Genomic DNA, 19666 nt, shown 5'->3' with positions numbered 1-19666 from the left:
GGGATCATATCATGCCGGGAAAGAGTTGGTCTCACCCCGTGACCAAGCAGGAGTTTGGAAGCTGCCTTTGGCTGGTTACGCATTACCTGCCTGCCATGGTAGCCAGTGGGGGCAGTGTCATCCAGGGCTACCCAGTAAAGGCCTGCAAAGAACACTGGGAGTACATATGCCTCCAGATGCTGAGGATTTTCTGCTGGGCCTATGTGGTCATCAGGGAGTCTGACCTCCTGGATCTTGTTGGCATCGAAGTTGATGGGGCACCTGGTAAGTACCCATGAATTGTCTGCTATCCTATGTGTCTCATGTACCCATTCATGATTTGTGATAACATTAAGTATGGCTCACATGACTTTTGACTCAAATTAGCCATGCCCCCAAGCAAAAGCGGGAAATGCTGTGGCTATAGTGCTACAAAAGGGAGTGGTGATGGACGGAGCATCTGAATCAATCAAACACTCACACCCAGTCATAAGATCTGGGTTTAATCCATCACCGTTCTTTAGCCCACTCTGCCACCCCAGTTCAGACATGGCTATATGCAAATCAGTCTGACCCCGTGCCTCATGGGAACAGTCCAGCCCGAACTGCCAAGCCATGTCTTCCCTGGACCGGATAGAAGCTTCCGAGGACCGGTTTCGAGCATTCCAGCCGTATTCAGACCGGCTTGCTTGAATCCAGTGGCAAAGTGAGCAAGGGACTTACGTCTGAGCATACCCTGCCACACTTATGGCGGTCAAAAGCGGTACAAAAGGGGGTGGTGATGGACGGAGCATCTGAATCAATCAAACACTCACACCCAGTCATAAGATCTGGGTTTAATCCATCACCGTTCTTTAGCCCACTCTGCCACCCCAGTTCAGACTTGGCTATATGCAAATCAGTCTGACCCCATGCCTCATGGGAACAGTCCAGCCAGAACTGCCAAGCCATGTCTTCCCTGGACCGGAAAGAAGCTTCCGAGGACCGGTTTCTGGCATTCCAGCCGTCTTCAGCCCGGCTTGCTTGAATCCAGTGGCAAAGTGAGCAAGGGACTCATGTCTGAGCATACCCTGCCACACTTATGGCAGGGTATTGTTGTTTTGCATTTGTCACCCCAAGTGGGATGGGTATGCTCAGACGTGAGTCCCATGCTCTCCACACCACTGGAGTCAAGCTACCCTGGCTGAAGACGGCTGATAGCCAGAAACCGGTCCTTGGATGCTTGATTCTGGTCCAGGAAAGACATGGCTTGGCAGTTCGGGCTGGACTGTTCCCAGGAGGCACAGGGTCAAGGCTGATTTGCATATGGCCATGTCTGAACTGGGGTGGTGTGGAGTGCAAAAAAACGATGGATTTAGGCCCAGATCTCTGTACTGGGGTGAATGTATGACATTGTTCTGCATTCTGTCCATCAATTGTTGTTTTGGATTCTGCTGCTGACATATTAAGCATCTCTGGAAAGGCCCTCTGCAACTACCCTAAAACTTGGATTGTACCAATTGTGTATAAATAGTCTAATCTTGGCGTCCCTACCAATATGTGTGTCTCCATGATACATACTTGCCATTTGTGAGGGTAAGCAATCTGGCATGACTGGTCTGCCATCAGTGTACACCCATCCATCATCCTCTGTTCTTCTTTCACAATCTGATTTTATCCAGTTTTTCTTCTTGCTTACCTCCACCTCATCCTGCAACTGTCTCACCTCAACCCATGTTTCTAAGGCTGACAAAAACATAACTTGGCATCTGATTTTACTTGTCTCAATTTTTTTGTTAAGTGCCATGTTATTTCTTGCACAATATTGAGCCATCTGGTCAGCGTATCGGTTACCTGCCGTCAATTAGTAATTTCCTGACTAGTGAGCAGCACACTTGATCACTGCTATTTCTTTTGGCAATGATATTGCTTCCAACAATTCTTTAACATTGTTACCGTTTCTGATAGGGGATCCTGAAGTAGTCAGAAATCCCCTCTGCCTCCATAACGGGCCAAAGTAATGCACAACCCCGAAGTGTGGCTCAATGATTAGAGCGGCAGACCCTAATGCAGAGGTCTAGCCCGGGACCAGGGTTCAATTCCCCGCCTCGGCGGGTCTTGGGCTCAAAATTCCACGGACCTGATAATTCTCGCCTCGGTGCCTATTCCAATCATGGAGTCCCACTCTGCAACTCTGGGCAATAGCTTGCTTAATCTCCACAACGGCCCCCACAATGCTAAAAGGATGCCTGGCCTCCACCTTGGGGGTGCCCAGGAGTGGACGCCTCACAGGGAAAGCCAGGATGGGTTCCACAGCGGTATTCGTACAAGCGCCTTGAGACCCTTGCGGGTGAGTAGTGCGCTATACAAGTATCAATTTACATTTTACAATTTACATTTACATATTGATTGTCCGTAAATATGGTTACTTTCCAATGTTTGCCAATTTTGCATGCCTTTCTTAAGGCCACCAATTCGGCTACTTGTGGAGACTTGACTCCCAGTAAACAGGATGCTTCAACAACCCCAGATATTTTGCATACAGCATAAGCTGCACTGAGTCCTCCTCCCTCCAGTCTTAGGCATGAGCCATCTACAAAAAATGCATGATCTGGGTCTTTTAGAGGTTTTTCTATTATATCAGGGCGTGGCTTGGTGCACATCTCAGTCACATCTAAGCAATCATGATCTTCTTCATCTTTCACCTCTTCACAACGTGGGTCTGGGTTTACCATTGTACACCTGATTACTGTAACATTTTCTGCTCCAAGAATCACTCTTTCATACCTAGTCATCCGACTAAGGGTAAGGTGCTGTGTTCGAGTTCTTGTTAAAAGGATCTCGACTGTATGTGGGACATTGACTTTAACTGGATGTCCCATCACAATTGACTCACTCTGCTCCAGACTCACACAGGTACCAGCTACTGCTTTTAAGCAGCCAGGTAAAGCTGAAGCCACAGGATTCAAAGTAGCAGAACAATGTGCCAACGGACGTTCGCTTAATCCATGCCTTTGTGTCAAGACTGAAAGTGCACAACTCTCTCTTTCACAGCATAATAGTGCAAATGATGTCGCATAATCAGGCATACCTAACGCAGGGGCCTTACACAGAGAATTTTGCAATCTGACAAATGCTTTCACACTTTCATTGTTCCAGACAATTTGATCTTTCACTCTCTTTCTTGTCATCTGAATCAATGGTTTTTGCCAGCAGAGAAAACCCAACAATCCACTGCCGACATTATACAACCACTCCAAGAATAATTCTTATCTCTCTTCGCGTTTGTGGTCACTGCATTTGCTTGATAATTTTAATTCTTTCAGGGGTCACTCTTTTCACTCCTCTTTCAGTCTTGTGGCCTAAATATCTAACTTCTGTTCAACAACATTGCAACTTTTCTGTTGACACTTTGTGTCCTCCATCAGCCAAATGGTTCAGTAACGCAATGGAACCAGTAACGCAATCTTCTCGCGACTTTGATGCCACTAGTAGGTCATTAATATATTGTACTAGGACTGAATTTCTGGGCATGACTAATATTTCCAGACACTTTTTCAGAATCTGATTGAAAATTGAGGGACTCTCTGTATACCCTTGAGGAATTCGGCACCATGCCAAAATATGATTTTCAAACTTAAAGGCAAAAAGGTACTGGCTATCTGGGTGCAAAGAAATACAGAAAAAGCTAGGCATTAATCAAATACTGTAAACCAGCCTGCATTCCAGGGTATCTGATAAAGAATCACTGCTGTATTTGGTACTACTATACAACAAGGAACTACAATTTTATTGATTTTTCTCAAATCCTGCACTATCCTGTATTTTCCGCTAGGCTTTTTAACTCCCATTATAGGCGAATTACAAGGACTACTCATTATTTTCTATAAAATGCCTCGCCGGATCATTCGGTCAATTCCTGAAGTAACTCCCGCTTTCACCTCTGAACTCATTTTGTATTGTCGGGTGTTGGGATAAAATGCACCGTCCTTTACTGTCACCTTCACTGGATCTACTTTTAACATTAATCCAATTTCTTTTCCTGTGAAATCCCATACTTCTGGGTTCACAGTCGTTTTCAATTCTTCTGGTAAATCATTTATGATCATCAAAGAATACATTTAATCTATTTCTGTGCCCTGTTTAGCTAGCATCATTTTATATACAATATCTTTATCAGAAGTTTGGAATGCAACACCATCCGGTGTGCAATAAATTGTGCAATTCATTTTGCACAACAGATCTCTTCCCTAGTAGAGTTACTGGACTAGAGTCACAAGCTACAAATCTATACATGTCTTTAAAATGTCCAATATGCACTTCCATTGGTTCTGTAATTGGGGTTCTAATCTGTTGATTCAAAACGCCTAAGACTTGGACAGAATCTCCTGAGAGGGGTAGGTTTGGTATGTCTGCTGCTCACACAGTAGAACGGGTAGCACCAGTATCCAAAAGAAAAGTGATATCATTACCTTCCACTTTCCCATCAACAAATGGACATGACTGATCTACCGGCAAAGATGCGCCAAGTACGCACTCCTCTTCCTCCCCTCCTCAGGCACCGTCATTGCAAGTTACTAATTTCATCATCATTATTCTACAAAAGATATCGTGAAACCACAGAATTTTTCTTACCTTTTCCTCCTTGAAATCCGGCATCCGTACTGTACTTTGGTTGGTTCACAAAACTTGGCATAGGAGCTGGTGGCACCTGACACTGTGGAGTAACTATCTGCTGAGGTTGATTCATAAGCACTTCATTCTGCGGATTTAAATTTTGATTTGCCCTATTATTATTCTGAATACTCTTACACTCGTTCTTCCAATGTCCATGTTTTTCGCACGCATGACAAGGAAACTTCTCCTTTGCATTCCCTCTGTTCATTCGTCTCTCTATTTACCACCATTCACCAGCTGATCATTCTGGGTTTGTTCTTTAACCTGACTATCAGCTTGACCATTCAACTTAATTTCCTACTGCTCTGCCAATTTTACTTGTGCCCACATCATCTTCTCTTTTACCTTGCTATGCCTTGCCTCAATATCATCTCCACAATATTTTGCGTATTTCAAAATATCATCTATTGATTTTCCCTGGCAGCACAACATGTGCTACTGAATCGTCTGACCAATCTCCGTTTTAAGACCATACGCAAGCCGATACACAAAATGTCCCATATCCTTATCTCCAGTATTCTCGAATCCACTATACTGCTTAAACACCTGTAGCAGTCATTCATAATACGCATGTACAGCCTCATTTGGCTTTTGAGTTGTTCTATCTATCTTTACCCAATCTGTTTCTTTGGGTGGAATTTTCCCTTTCAGAAACGTAATTACTTGATGACATTTCTTCATCACATCATCTGAGGGCGCTCCTGTTTTCGAGTCCCTTGGATACTCCTCACTTGGCCAATCAATGGTAATCTTGCATTCTGTTCACAAATCGGTGAGTACCACTATGTCAAACAAACCATCCAAGTCTTTTAACAAAACCTTCAAAATGTTCACAAATCTTTCAACTTGTTTGTACCATTCAACTGGTTTTTCTCTTAATCTCGGGAAATGGTTCGTAAATGATCAAATATCCTGTCTGCTCCATGGAACATGAACATATCCACCACCAGGTACCTCTCTCATAAGGCACAATCTTTCTGCCTTTTCTGATTCTATTTACAGAAAGGCAGACAACGCTTCCTTCGCATGAGCTTCTTCCTTCTTTCCTGTCCACCTAGTTCTCCACTTGTCAATGTCTCCCCATTTTTGCAAAATATTTATTAACTCCTTAACTTCTAGTTTCTTACCAGACACATTCATATTCTCCAAATCCTTATCAGTAAACTCCACTCGATATGGTTTTTGTAATACATTTGATCTACCTATATCTATTCCCATTTCTGAAGCAACCTCTGTCAATTTCTCATGAAATAATTTTGCATTTCTAGTTATACTCCTGCACACAAACAACAATTCTTCCTCATTGTAATGATTCAATCTTTCTATTTCCATGTTTCCAGCTATCATCTCTTCCAATTCTACTTTTAGTTTGTAAATATCTAAAATCTTTGGGAGTGTACTCTGCTTTTCTATTCACTGTACCCATCTCTCCAAATCTTCTGGAGTTACTGTTGCTGAGCTTCTAGTTCCTGAGGGTACCACAGATCTTTTCTCTTTAGAACTACTGGGTGTAACTCTCTTTGGGGTTTCACTTACTGGTTCTTTTATTGCTAAATCCATTAATGAAATAACCAAATCACATTCACTGGCTTTATCATCACATTGTACTATCTCATTTCTAGGATTATTCAAGGGAGTTGTTACAGCTTGGCGCTTTGGGCAATTCATTTTATCTCCATATAATGGAACAATAGAATCTTTAGTCACTGGTACAGTCAATGTTTCAGGGCTTAAAGTCAATTGTCCTATTTTCTGTATTAATTCTTCCATATTTTTATTTAACCCTTCCTTTTCTCTGTCTTGAAGCACCCTATTAACTTATGTATCATGTAAAATGTGTGGAATTATGGGTGTTCCCATTACTGGTGCACTCGGGGGGATTTTACTGGGTCCTTCTTGATTAAGTGGAGAGTTTTTAGTTAAAATGTCTTCTAGCAATTCATCATCTGACTTACCATACCTTGTCACATCCATGTCTTTTGTTTTCTCCTTACACTTGCTCCCTGACTGTTCCTTAGCCATTAGCACTGGTTATAAACCTTCTGATACCATAGCTCTCCTCCATTGCTTCATCTGATCCTCCCGTGACATACGTAAATATCTAGGAAAAGGTCCTAAATATCTCCCACTCCTGCTTCCCTCTCATTCAAATGCTTCAGTCTCCCATTCTTTTAAAGCCTCATACTGGGTTAACCTAGGTCTTGGTTCCAGCTCATTCATTCTTAGTCTCAAATTTTGAAGAATTCTTCCATTTCAATGCATTTTTTCTGGGAAAGCTAGAACTCCATCACTTTTGGAATATTCAATCTAATTCTCCATCCACACACAAGTATGATATCCCCTTTCCATCATCATAAAAGAAGCAGGTTTTTTCGACTGTAGGATAGGAATTCCCTCTCAAGTCAACACAGGTTTATCCTTCTTAAAGAAATTCTTAATTTTCTTTATTAATGACATCTCTTTTTTTCCTCCATACATTTTGGATAGTTGATGTTTAAAAGACTACTCCACAAACTCTTGAAGTCTCCTGTCAGTGTGCTCCACACTTGCAGTCAAATCTGAATCTGACATATAATTTCTCTTTAACCAATGCTAAAAAATCTTCTATCTAATGTCCAATTAAAACTTAGTCTTTCACAGTTTAATTAGCCTATACAAGTGCAGCTTCTATTTAACAACCAACCAGACTCAGGCTCACACTCATGGCCTGACCAATGCTAGCTCGGCCATTTTGTGACATCAGTTTCACTCCTTACTACTAACCCCTCCTTTACAATCTGCTTCTGCCTCACGCTTGCTGCTTCAACCAATCCCAGTGCGGCTCCCTGTGACGTCAGTACTACTCCAGCAACTGACCTTCCTTACAAAAGGTAGTAAGAGAACTTATTTTCTCCACTTTCCTTTTCATAATATCTGTTCAGTAACATAAAACATTCGCTACTCTGCCTGTTCCACTAAAACAGAAGATAGATCTTCAATTTATTCTGGAGTCTCAGAATTGCTCCTTCTCTTACTGTGAGTAAAAACCCCTATTTACCCTTCATTCAAGCTCGAGAGAACCTGCTACTCCTTCAGTGTTACCCTTACTAGGTGATATAAGACAAAGTTTCACCAGCGAACCTTCCGCTATCACTCACACTCGACTCTTACACAAAATAGTCCCCACTTTTAACACTGCCAGCCCTGCGTAGCTTCTCAGTGCTATTCCAACTGATGAGTAACTTCACTGCAGTATCACCACCTGTTATTCATTCCCCGGGAATTTTCCAGACAACATAAAACAAGACGCTTAACTCTTTTTGGTAAACATAAATCAATAATCAAAAATCAATATTTATCACCAAACTAGTCAATAATAACCATAGCTCTGCTACCAGAAAACAGATCCAGTGGCATACCAGCAACAGATACTCCAATACCAAATGCTCACCTGGGCCCATAAACACACACACAATTTAAGTAAACCGCTGGAGTCAAGGTTTATTATTTTTCATACTTCGAGATTGGATATTCCTTATTCCTAACCAACCATTCACTGATCAAGAAGTTCTTTCCTCTGGTCAATGGACCATTAGTTGAACTAGTTGATAGTGAAAATGTTAACTTACTTTTAACCTTTATTTTTAAAGTAAATAACCAGAGACTCTGGTAAGTTTTAAGTCTTTATCTAAATTATTTGCACGTGAACCACTTCAAAGTACAGCACATTCACTAATACTCATAGGAGAGAAGATTCAATTAATCATCATCAACACATACTTCAAACTTGCAATGACTTATGCTCAGAAAGGAGAGGACAGAGAGAAAAGAGCACCTGCACATTCACAAAATGTATATTTACCTAGGATGGTATGAAGACCAACCCCCTGGCCAAAGGGCTGGTAGGAGTCCCCCGGGATAGATCAGGAGACAAAGACTTTAGGACAGGATTCAGGACAGGATAGATGACCTCCCTAACACCGACAATCACGTCCCACCCCCTCTCTGACACTCTCTTCCTCCTCGAGAATAATTTAGGATATTAGGCTCTGCATTCGATTATTCATCAGCATCTTTCGCTACTCCGACAGCACCCTCGGCTCACCGCATCTCAGCATCGACGTCTCTCTGACTGACTAAAAACGACCTCAATTATACCTTTTCGTATCATGTACCACCCATTAATGTTTCAATATTGTAAAAATACTAACTCTCAATCAGGCATTTGTTAAGCGCGACTATTCACCCGTAAGGGTCTCAAGGCGCTGTAGGGGGTTAGCAGGCTCCAGTCCATCAAGGGGGGTCTGTCGAAGAGCTAGGTTTTGAGGTTTCTTGCGAAGATGGGGAGCAATGTTGTCTGTCTGAGGTGGAGGGGCAGGGCGTTCCAGGCTCGAGCCGCGAGGAAGGAGGAGGAGGAGTCTCTCGATCTGGTCTTTCTGGTGCAGGGGACCACAGCGTAGGAGAGCTGAGCAGATCGTAGGGTCCTCTGGGGTGAGTGGAATTTGAGTCGGCTATTCAGGTTTGCTGGTCCGGTGTCGTGGTGGGCCTAGTGGGTGTGGGTGAGCATCTTGAAGGTGACTCTAGCTTTGATGGGGAGCCAGTGGAGTGTGTGCAGGTGCTGAGAGATGTGGCAGTATCTTGTCAGGTCGAGGACCAGTCTTGCGATGGCATTCTGGATGTTCTGTAGTTTGCGGAAGAGGTTTTTGTTTATTCCGGCGTAGAGTGCGTTGCCGTAGTCGAGTCTGCTGTTGACCAGGGCATGAGTGACAGTCGTTCTGTGTTTGAGGGCAATCCATTTGAAAGTCTTACGTAGGAGATGGAGGGTGTGGAAGCAGGGGGACGAGACAGAGTTGATCTGGCAGTCCATTTTGAACTCTGAGTCCAGGATGATTCCCAGGTTGCGTGCGTGGTCAGTGGGGGTGGGCGGGCTTCTGATGGCGGGGGGCCACTAGGTGTTATTCCATGCATCGGGGTTTGGGCCCATGATGAGCACTTCTGTTTTGTTGGTGTTTAGTAGTAGGCAGCTGTTTGTCATCCATTTGGTGATGGCTTCCATGCCTTCTCAAAAATTGTGTCTGGCGGTATTGGGTTCATTGGATAGGGAGAGGATGAGTTCAGTGTCGTCGGTTTTGACAATGGGGGCGAACGGAGCCATGTAGACATTGAAGAGTGTAGGGCTGAGGGAGGACCCCTGGGGAACTCTGCAGTTGGTAGGTATAGGGTCGGAGAGGAAAGGGGGGAGTCTGACCTGCTGCTTTCTGCCAGAGAGGAAGCAGCAGATCCAGTTGAAGGCCTTGTCTTGGATCCCTGCGTCATGGAGTCTGCGTATTAGGGTGTGCTGAGAGGTCGAGGAGGATGAGGGCTTGTGTTTCTCCTTTGTCCAGTAGGGTGCGGATATCATCTGTTGCAACGAGGAGGGCGGTTTCTGTACTGTGGTTTTTTCTGAAGCCGGATTGGGAGGAGTCGAGGATGTTGTGCTCTTAGATGAATGTGACGAGTTGGCTGTTGATGGCTTTCTCGATTACTTTCGCTCAGAACTAGAGCAGGGAGATGGGTCTGTAGTGTCTGAGGTCAGTGGGGTCCGCTGAGGGTTTCTTTAGGAGGCGGTTGACCTCAACGTGTTTCCAGTCGTCGGGGAACGTGGTGGTTGCCAGGGAGCGGTTGATGGTGTGACAGTGCTCCCAACCCCCTTTCTTTTTAAAAGGCTCCCTTGAGCCAGCAAGCTGACAAGCTTTGGAGATGCACCTGTGTGCCTGTGAGTGGTACTGTGACCCGAGAGGAACTGGGCAGCATTTCCAGCAACCCCAGATGATTTTTCTTTGATCTCTTGATTAATACTGCTGCTCTCTACTGAAGACGGGCTCAACCCAGAAACATGTGTCTAGAGATATACAGCAATGTCTGCACCAACTTTGGTGAAAAACTCCAGCTAATTTTGAATTAAGTTTGAACTGGTTACTGCATTTACCAGGACACGAAGGGGTGAACTGTGCTGGGACTGTGAGGCAGTGTGCTCCCAACCCCCTTTCTTTTTAAAAGGCTCCTTTGAGCCAGCAAGCTGACAAGCTTTGGAGATGCACCTGTGTGCCTGGGAGTGGTACTGTGACCTGAGAGGAACTTGGCAGCATTTCCAGCAACCCGAGATGATTTTTCTTTGTTCTCTAATACTGCTGCTCTCTACTGAAGATGGTACAGACGGGCTCAACCCAGAAACACATGTCTAGAGATATACACCAATATCTGCACCAACTTTGGTGATAAACTCCAGCTAATTTTGAAGTAAGATTGAACTGTGTACTGCATTTACCAGATGCAAAGGGGTGAACTGTGCTGGGACTGTGAGGCAGTATGCTCCCAACACCCTTTCTTGGATTTGTGGACAATGGCGATTCCTCCTCCCTGGCGGGTGGGGCGGTCCTTCCTGGATATCTTGTATCCTTGGGGAATGGCGATGGCGATGACCGGTTCTGAGGTGGTCCATGCCATGTTTCACTGAAGAACGCTATGCCCGGGGTGGTGCTGTCAAGGAGGTCCCAGATTTCGGTGGTGTGTTTGTGGAGGGATCGGACGTTGAGGAGGATGCATTGCAGGGTCTCCAGTTGGGTTGTGGTCTTGCGTGCGGGTTGCGCTGTGTCCGTGGTTTCGACGGTGCAGCAGGTGTGCCGACAGCGGTGACAGGTGAAGGGTCCATGGGTGTTGGCTGGTCATGCTAGCTTTCAGTTGTTGTTGCGCCCTGGGTTGAGTGGAGTGTCGCTGGGTCGTAGCGTTGGTGTTGAGGAGGTCCAGGGTTCCTGGCACTGGTCCCGGTCGGGTCGCAGATGGGCACAGACGGGTTTGCCTTTGGCGCACCTGGAGTGCTTCAACAGCGCACCCGCTATGCGGACTCACAGCGGCTGCCATTAAGTAGGCGTCGGGGAGGGCTGAATAGCTGGGAGGCGGTAGCTGGTAGGGGAGCTGGATTGGGCTGGTCGCGTTGGTCGTGCTGGGGGGAAGGGCTACGGGGGCAGCAGCAACAGGGAAAAACTGGCAGAAAAGGCAAAAAGAGAGGAAAGAGTGGAAATGAGGCAGTGAAAGGTGCAAGAAAAGTAGGGGAAAGACACAGAAGGAGAGTGAAAGGGGGGGATTTAAATCAGTAAAAAGATTGTGAAAACAGAGGAAAGACACAGAGGGAGAGTGAAAGGGGGAGATTGAAAGCAGAAAAAAACGAGTGAAAATGGAGGAGAGAAACAGAGGGGGAGTGAAAGGGGAGATTGAAATCAGTAACAAAACAAGAGAAAATGGAGGAAAGAAACAGAAGGAGAGTAAAAGGGGGGAAATTGAAATCAGTGAAAAACTAGTGAAAACAAAGAGAAAGAGCGGAGCGAGAGAAAGGAGACAGAGGTCCACTGGACCACCAGGGACGAGGCGCAGGTAAAACCTGCGGGTGGAGGAGGCCCTCGAACACCAGCACTCGAGAGTGCAGGGGCTCGGGGGAAGGCCTCACTTGATGGTGGAGCTGCGAGGGCGGAGCAATTTCACTGACAATGAGTCAGTGGTCTTGCTCGCCTGTCCCTGCAGAGGTCGCCATTAAGTAGGGGTCAGGGAGGGCAGGACAGCTGGGAGGCGGGAGCGGGGAGGGGAGCTGGATTGAGCCAGTCGCGTTGGTCGTGCTGGCGGGAGGGTCCGCGGGGTCAGCAGCGGCAGGGAAAAATGGGTAGAAAAGGCAAAAAGAGAGGAAAGAGTGGAAATGAGGCAGTGAAAGGTGCAAGAAAAGTGGGGTAAAGACACAGAAGGAGAGTGAGAGGGAAAGATTAAATCAGTGGAAAACGAGTGAAAACAGAGGAAAGACACAGAGGGGGAGTGAAAGGGGGAGATTTAAATCAGTAAAAAACAAGTGAAAACGGAGGAGATACACAGAGGGAGAGTGAAAGGGGGAGATTGAAATCAGTAAAAAAATAGAGAAAATGGAGGAAAGAAACAGAAGGAGAGTAAAAGGGGGGAGATTGAAATGAGTGAAAAACAAGTGAAAAAGGAGAGAAAGAGCGGAGCGAGAGAAAGTAGACAGAGGTCCACTGGACCACCATGGATGAGGCACAGGTAAAACCTGCGGGTGGAGGAGGGCCTCGAACACCAGCACTCAAGAGTGCAGGGGCTTGGGGGAAGGCCTCACTTGATGGTGGAGCTGCGAGGGGCAGAGCAATTTCAATGACAATGAGTCAGAGGTCTTGCTCGTCTGTCCCCGCAGAGGCCACCATTAAGTAGGGGTCGGGGAGGGCTGGACAGCTAGGAGGTGGGAGCGGGGAGGGGAGCTTGATTGGGCTGGTCGAGTTGCTCGTGCTGGGGGGGAGGGGCCGAGGAGGCAGCAGCGGCAGGGGAAAACGGGCAGAAAAGGCAAAAAGAGAGGAAAGAGTGAAAATGAGGCAGTGAAAGGTGCAAGAAAAGTGGGGGAAAGACACAGAAGGAGAGTGAGAGGGGAAGATTAAATCAGTGAAAACGGAGGAAAGACACAGAGGGGGAGTGAAAGGGGGAGATTGAAATCGGGAAAAAACAAGTAAAAATGGAGGAAAGTGTCAGGATTCGGTTCCTCTGCGCCTACCTAAGGTAAAGACTACTAATCCCATGATTCCATCTAGGAGGGGAGGTACTTAAAGGCAAGACGCGTGAGAGCGGATGCACGTAATTCTGAGTTGTTCCGGTGTTGCTGACGGGTGTTCTGCCTTCTTCGTCAGGAGTCCTGCGGTGCTGCTACGGGCTCTCCGGCTGGAGAGCAGATAGACCTTCAACTACTTTCTGGTAGGACGGCAGAAGTGTGGAGCACGGTGAGTCTGTTGGCCACGCGCTGCCGTACTGTTTCTACTTTTCCTTATTGGTGCGGAGCGCGGTGTGTCGGCCGACCACGCGCTGCCGTACTCTGCTGCATTTCTGCATTATCTTCGTGCGGAGCGCTGTGTGTTTGTTGGCCATGCACTGCCGCACTATTCTCTGCTATTCTCCTTTTGTCTAGAGCGGAGTGCTGTGAGTCGTGTAAGTGTGTTTATGTTTATTTGTTTGGTTAATTAAAATCTTACAAAACAAATACATTTTAAAATATCTTTAAGTAATCAGTAGTTTAAAAACGTCATGCACAAAATGATGCTCATATTTCATTAAAATGAAATCTAATTAAAACTTTCCTTAAGATTTTTCATGATCACAGATAAAAATTTTACAAAAGCTGAATTCATTGGTAGATCTTTCGGGTTTAGACAAGCCATTACTGCTTGTCTACAAGTCCTTATACCTCGGGCATTAAATAACCTCCTGAGGATTACTTTCCTTTCTGTATCCATTACAGAACACAGACATACCAAATGCAAAATATCTTCTTATCCCCGTTTACATAACCTACATGTCATATTGCCCTCATTAGTCTTCCATGGTGGAAGATGGCAAGAGCCTGGCCAGAGTCCAAAGCGTACTTTTATAAAAGATTGCTTACTTTGGTGGGACCATGGAGTTTCCAGGTATTTTTGGACTTGCTTTTTTTTATATTCGTTTATAATTGGCCATGCATGCTTTCTTTTCACCAATATTTCTTTGTCTTCTAGCAGTGATAGGTGAATAGCCAATTTATTAATTGTTTTTTTAAAGCTTTCTTGGGTGATTGTATTTTTCCAAATTGCTGTTATTCCAAATTCTTCTTTTGCTTTGTTTAGATAAGCCCATGCTTGAAGTTTACGATTGTCTCTTGCTTCATGCCATAAAGCTCTAGATAATTGATTGAACATAACATAACATAACATAACATTATCCTGGTCGTTTTTCACACGGTTCCAGACTTTCAGAATTTGGCCTTGTCGGGCATATTGCTGATTGTTTATCCCAAACTCCAGCCTTACTTGTGCCTGCGAGGCATTGCGTGGTAACTGGAACAGTATTTTGTAGGTTTTTGCCACTGCTTTGTTAATTAAGTCCGCATCCTTACCATTTAGGACTTCGGCACCGTATGTTAAGGTCGGTAATAGTTTGGCAGATATGATTTTTAGTAAAGTACTGTATGTCAGAGCAGTTAGTTTCTTTTGAATGATTCTAAAAGCCGCAATCAAGCTGTTTGCTTTCCTGGTGATATCTTTCCTCTGGGGGAGAAAACTTCCATTCTCATTAAATAGGACACCGAGATACCGATAGTTGTCAACTTGCTCTACCTGAGTTTGTCCCAGCATCCATTTGTTTTTTTGTCTTCTATTCCTTGTAACTACCATTACTTTTGTCTTTGCCTCATTCAGTGCTGTGAGTCAGTTGGCCACGCACTGCCATTCACTCTCCTGCATTTTAATTGGGGAATTAACTTTGAGATACTCTGATAGGTCTTTGCGACCACGTTATTTAGATTACTCTTTAGAGACCTCTTCTGGGAGGTATTTGGGCAGCGGAGCACTGTGGTGATTATGGAACTATGTGTTACCGTTTGCCTTGCTACATGATGGCTGGGATGTAGAGCTATGTGGTGAGGTTAACCACATTCTACTGTTTATTCAAGACACATATATTTACAGGATCTCTTGGTTTCTCTTATCATTTTGAACTTTATAGAGTTTCAGTTGAGACTCAGTGGAAGACATCCTGCTGATATTGACTTCCATTTGATTAAGGAATTGAACTGCATTCAAACAGGAACCTCCATGGTTTTAGTTATTTCCTTTGGTTACACTCCTTTGATACTCTGCAGTATTTATTATGGTATGTGAGAACAGGGTGCATCTGTTGACTGAATAAGAGTACTAGGAAGGTCGATATTTAGATGATATGTATGCTCTATATGTTTACTGATTTTGTTCTGAAGACAAGATCTGTCTTGGATGCTCTGGTGTTTAAGAGGTCCCTAAGACACACTACAGGTACAGCTGATTCTAGTGAGACCATTTGAGTGTAGCATTTTATGTATGCTTTATCTATAACATTTTTATTTGTGTTGTTTCAGATCCTTTTCCCTGCAGTTCCCTTCCCTTTCCTTCCCTCGCCTGATGATTCAAAAACCCTGTGTTTACACTTCAGGGTGTTGGGGATCCTGCGGAGCATATCTGACAGAAAGACAGTAGGGTAGTGAAAGGGGGAGATTGAAATCAGTAAAAAACGAGTGAAAACAGAGGAGAGACACAGAGGGGGAATGAAAGGGGGAGATTGAAATCAGTAAAAAACTAGAGAAATCGGAGGAAAGAAACAGAAGGTGAGTAAAAGGAGGGAGATTGAAATCAGTGAAAATGGAGAGAAAGATTGGAGCTTGAGAAAGGAGTCAGAGGTCCACTGGACCACCAGGGATGAGGCGCAGGTAAAACCTACGGATGGAGGAGGGTCTTGAACACCAGCTCTCGAGAGTGCAGGGGCTCGGGGGAAGGCCTCACTTGATGGTGGAGCTTCGAGGGGGGAAGAGCAATTTCATTGACAATGAGTCAGTGGTCTTGCTCGCTTGTCCCTGCAGCGGCCGCCATTAAGAAGGGGTTGGGGAGGGCTGGACAGCTGGGAGGCGGGAGCGGGGAGGGGAGCTGGATTGGGCTGGTCGCGTTGGTTGGTTGTGCTGGGGGGGCGAGGGACAGCAGCGGCAGGGAAAAACAGGCAGAAAAGGCAAAAAGAGAGGAAAGAGATTATTGAAATAAAGGCAGGACTAACTCGATGTCTTAATACAATGACATTGTATTAAAATAGTTCAAATAAGGATTTTCTTTAATGTGTAACTATTTATTATTATTTCACATTAAGACTAACAAGGATTATTAGGTTTTTACACGGAGTATATTTAGTATACAATATTTGTGTTGATTTTGAATTTAAAAATCACTCGAACATCGGATAAATTTTTCTATAAAATTACAATTTAGTTCGGACGTATTCAGAATAATGAGTAGTTGTAATTAATGAATAATATATACTTTTTACTCTTCAAACATGGCGCTTGAAATTCCTAGCTCATGGTTAGCATTTAAATATGGCGCCCAAACAGAACGCGAACGCGAAAGCCGGGGAGTTCACGAAGAGATATTGCGGTCTATGGACAGGTAAACTCGTTTACCGTATTTAACGCTGAAGACTTCTTAACGGTATTTATGCCCTTACATCAGTCATTTCGGGTACTCATGCAATTTAGAAATAATGATGATGATTCTTAAAAGTTACTTTTGCTCTTATATTAGTAGTTTTAAATGGACTCGTGTAACTCACGAATGCACGTTTCAATAATAATAAATATGCTCAATTTTTACTTAAGAATACTCTGTTAGAATATCTAATTTCCTATAACTACTTATTGGTGGATGTACTTGTGGCATAGATTACTTTGGGTTTTTATTGAAACTTAAGGATACTTCGTCTGTTTCAGGCACACGTACTCGTGTATCCAGATACCAAATTTGTTGTATCTCGTTCGATGTCCCGTTTGAAGAAGATTAATCTACATAAGGATAGGTGAGACATGTTCCTGTTTCAAATTTCTGTGTATGCAGGACCTTATATAACATTAGGTACTTTAGATGTTTAAATACCTAATATTAGCGACTCATAATTTAGCACTGCATCCTAGTTGCAGTAGTGATACACTACCTGGTTTACCGGGCATTAGGCATCATGTGTTTATTTCTTCTATAAAGTATGAGACTTACCGGGATAGTATACCTTTGTTTCAGGTTCTTCTAACTGATCTTTACGAATTATTGAAATACTTGGAATCATTATTTTCGTCATGACTTATTTTTGACTTTACTACTCTAATATTCAATGAGTTTGATAACGGTACGTTTGGGACTACCCTAATTCAGTATTCCCTTTTGAGTACAAGCATGGTATTTTATTAACTCTCACTGGGGTGACTTTTTGGAGTTATTCCTTTTCTTGCTATGATGGCCAAAACTGAGAGCCTCCTGATTTGATTTGCCTAACATTACACACTTTTTTACTGGTGTAATTTGGTAATGGGTAACTTAAAAAATCAGACTAGCAGGTATATTTAATAATATTAATATGTTTGGGTTTCAGCCCTGATGAAGTCTGTTGATGCAGGGATTGGCATCAGACGAAACACGTGTTGGCTGAAATACAATTAAGGACAATTGTGAATTTGATTGACGAGACAAAATCATTAAAAGAGACTGGAATACCGGATTGGTGGAATTTCTCATTTCAAGACAATATTGCGGCAAAAGACATTACTTCTGCACTTGAACATATTGGAATATTATTTTATTACTGGTAAACCCGCGTTCTAGTGATTATAATTGTGGAGCTCAGAGAGATACTGTTTTGAATGTCAAATTTACCCTGGAGGTCTGGGGTGTTTTGGTGACTGTCTGGCAACCAGTACCTTTTCTCTCTTCGAGTTCACACTTCATATTTGCTTATGTTGTAATACATTCCATTACGTAGAGCTGTGCGCCCGATCTTTGACTTGGTTGCCTAATTTGATTGTCACTTGATGGTGGAGCTTGGAGGGGGGAAGAGCAATTTCATTGACAATGAGTCAGTGGTCTTACTCGCTTGTCCCTGCAGCGGCCGCCATTAAGAAGGGGTTGGGGAGGGCTGGACAGCTGGGAGGCGGGAGCGGGGAGGGGAGCTGGATTGGGCTGGTCGCGTTGGTTGGTTGTGCTGGGGGGGCGGGGGACAGCAGCGGCAGGGAAAAACAGGCAGAAAAGGCAAAAAGAGAGGAAAGAGTGGAAATGAGGCAGTGAAAAGTGCAAGAGAAGTGGGAGAAAGACAGAGAAGGACAGTGGGAGGGGAAGATTAAATCAGTGAAAAACGAGTGAAAAACGGAGGAAAGACACAGAGGGGAAGTGAAAGGGGGAGATTGAAATCAGTAAAAAATTATTGAAAATGGAGGAAAGACACAGAGGGGTACTGAAAGGGGGAGATTGAAATCAGTAAAAAACTAGTGAAAACGGAGGAGAGACACAGAGGGGGAGTGAAAGGGGGAGATTGAAATCAGTAAAAAATGAAAGAAAATGGAGGAAAGACACAGAAGGAGAGTAAAAGGGGAGGTTGAAATCAGTGAAAAACAAGTGAAAACGGAGAGCAAGAGCGGAGCGAGAGAAAGGAGACAAAGGTCCACTGGACCACCAGGAATGAGGGGGAGAGCAATTTTACTGACAATGAGTCAGTGGTCTTGCTCTTATTGGTCAGGCAAGGGGGAAGATCATCACACCATGCTTATATATCATTCTTTTCAGTTAGCCCTTTGTTAATAAACCCATCCCCTTAATTTTTATTCATACTTTATTTTACCACCCGCATTCACATAACATCGGATACAAATGTTTAACTTAAATATGTGGTCTTATTCATCCAGGTCTTATACTGCCGGTTTCTCAAGCTTCAGGCAGGCTGTGGCCTTGCACTCTTCTTGAACCACACGTCATCCTTCCGGGCTGACTTCCACTTGCTATGCGCCAGAATCATGTGACACTGCTCCCTCCAGACATACCCAAGAGGCCCAAATGCGCACTAATAATAAAGTTCAAAAACAGATGTTATTTTGAAGAATAAATGGTTTCACTGTATGCCACCCATCTCTACTCTAATCACCTATGCTTAATAATACTTCTCCTGCATTGGCATTAGTAAAGTCACTCAATTTAATTTCAAGAAAGCAGATACAAAGCAAATGAGTCTTTAAGACTCCATATTAGTATCTTCAGGCCATGAGCAAGACTTTCCCTCCAAGCGACAGCTCGTCATACTGCGTAAATGCAGTTGAAAGAATGTGCAATAAAGATTTTCCGTTTGCAGCCATTTTAGAAAGCCAATCGAATTATTTATGTTAGCAAACACATACGCAAGCTTCTCTAACCCTAATTTTATGTGGTAAGTATTCGTTTTACACAATACGTAAGTAATAAAATTTTAGGGAGTTAAATGAGAGGTTTGCTTCCGAGCAAGTCTCTTTTCTAGGAGTCCTTGCTCCATCACTGGATAAAAGTAGTCAAGAGCCAACACAGACACCCTTGCACTATGGTTCAAGGGTGCCTGTATTAGCGCATGGCTATTATTTTTGCAGTGGCACAGGGGTGAGCACAGGGGTTAGACGTATTCTTGTAAATACAACCCATTCATG

Source organism: Lissotriton vulgaris, chromosome 9 (assembly GCF_964263255.1).
Source record: "Lissotriton vulgaris chromosome 9, aLisVul1.2, whole genome shotgun sequence".
Classification (NCBI taxonomy): Eukaryota; Metazoa; Chordata; class Amphibia; order Caudata; family Salamandridae; genus Lissotriton; species Lissotriton vulgaris.
This window is presented reverse-complemented; position numbering follows the sequence as displayed.